General features: G+C 29.0%; 1 pseudogene; it reads left to right on the top strand.

The window, feature by feature from the left end:
- Nucleotides 1-662, top strand: part of LOC133189305 (uncharacterized) — a 6,650-nt pseudogene extending 5,988 nt beyond the window's left edge.
- Nucleotides 663-2,201: the final 1,539 nt, after the last annotated feature.

Genomic DNA, 2,201 nt, shown 5'->3' with positions numbered 1-2,201 from the left:
TAAAAAGAACACCATATTTACTGATTGTGCAAAAGGTATTGGATACAATGTAACACTTAGATTATGTGAATCCCCTTTTGATCAAGGGTATAGGCTTTTTACTGATTGTTTTTATACATCTTTAGCTCTTGGCAAAGAATTGTTTGCAAGGAAATTTCACCTTGTTGGGGTACTGAAATCTAACAGTTTATCTATACCTGATGAACTTAGAGATGTAAAAATTTGGGAAAGAGTAGCAACAGGTGGTGACTTTAGATGGCACAGAGTTGATGAATTTGTATTTGTTCAGTGGAAAGACTGTAAAGTAGTCACTTTTATGTCACCTTTACACCAGGGTTCAGCTACAACTGTTTGTGAACGCACTATGAAATCTAGATTAACTTGGAACAAAAAAGAACTAGTACAACCTGTAGTAGCAAATAATTATAATAAATGTATGGGAGCTGTTGATCTTTCAAACCAGTTTACAAATAAATATCCATCTTATATAAGAACACAATATCATTGGTGGAAAGTTTTGTTTTTTCATTTATTAGATATAATGGTTGTGAATTCTTATATTCTTTTTCAAGAATTTAGAAAATCGCATGAAAGTCAGATTAAAAATTGTTCTTCAGGGTTTGGACAACTTGAATTTCGTGAATCACTTGCTTTGTCACTGATGGGTTTGAATGAAATGTGTGTATCAAAAGAAAGTGTTGTTAAATGTATACCTGAATTTTTAGATAAGAGAAAAGATTGTACATTTTGTAATGCTGAGGCAATACTTTTAAAGAAGAAGTCTCCTAGTTATAAGACACTTGTATTTTGTCCATCATGCCAAATTCCTCTTTGTTTATCAAGTGACAGAAATTGTTTTAAGAAATGGCATAGTAAAGAAGGAGAAGATGTTCGAAAGAGTGCAGATTTGTCATGTAAAAAGAGAAAGCTATGAAAAACATCATGTATTTTTAAAGTCCATATTTCTGATGTCCAGTGAATTCTAATATATGTACATATATAAATATTAAACTGCTATGAGACTTGATGACATTGCATAAAAGTTATGTTCAACTTCTTGATTATCGATTATATTAAATTTACATATAGGTGTAATTTGCCATACATTTGTTGATATGTAAGCAATCATACTAGTTTGTCAGAATTTTTATTAAATTTTTATCAAATTTAGATATCTTTGTAAAATGAATGTGAAATTCATTTTAAAAAAACATATTTCATTTTAATAAGTTTTTAGATAATTTATTTGAACTGTTTTTTAAAGGAAGAAGAGTGAAACATTACAGTGTCAAATGGATAGTACCTCAAGTATTTTTGTATAATATTTCCCTCGGTCTTGTTGCTTAGCAGCCAAAAATATTCATTAAAAATCAAATTGAATTATTTTAAATAAACAGTAGTGTAAAAGGCGTCTATTTCGGTTTTGTAATTTTTAATTTATTTTCTCATGGTGGAAGGAAAAGTTTGAAAAAAGAGACAAAAATCTGAAGCACAAATTTTGCACTTAATGACCTTTGACCTTTATTGCCTCAAAAATATTAAGGTTAATTATTGCTAAAAACCTAATAAAATATGTCTGAGGAATATCTTTTTAAATAATTTGGTATATGCTAAACATTATGCTTTGTAAGTATATTGATATTATACTGTATGGAGGCAGAAATGTGAATTTTAGTTAAAATTGTACTGTGGGTATTGTTACTTAGCAACCAAAAATATTCATTTATCAATTAAATTGATTAATGTGATAATGGTGTTTTAGTTGTATCTTAGTAGGCTCATCAGCACATATAATTAGAATCTCTTGTATATCCTTTACATTATTTTGGCTCCCTATCTTACTTAACAATATCATGGAGTGCACAAAAGTGTCAAGATTGAGTGAAAACAAACATATACAGGCGAAAAATAAAAAAATGTTGTAGTTGCTAAGCAACCACTTAAAAGTCATTAAACACAAATTTAAACTTAAATGGTGTATGGATATTGCAGTTCAGCATTATGCCTTCTAGAGAGTGTTTTCAGAATTTTCTGTTTCAGCATCCATTGTGTAAAATTTTAGCAAGAATACTGAAAAGTGTTGAAAAAGTTGATGAAATTTTTGCACTTATTGGACCTTTGACCTCCTAAAAATAGTTCTAATGAGGTCAAACTTTCAGACAATTTATCTTCTGTATATCCCTTTTAATTTTATGACCTCA

This window comes from Saccostrea echinata, unplaced genomic scaffold (genome assembly GCF_033153115.1).
Source record: "Saccostrea echinata isolate AGI-Se365-2 ecotype Australia unplaced genomic scaffold, CSIRO_AGI_Sech_v1 ptg000017l, whole genome shotgun sequence".
Classification (NCBI taxonomy): domain Eukaryota; kingdom Metazoa; phylum Mollusca; class Bivalvia; order Ostreida; family Ostreidae; genus Saccostrea; species Saccostrea echinata.
The sequence above is the reverse complement of the archived record's forward strand: the minus strand, read 5'-3'. Positions and strand labels throughout refer to the sequence as shown.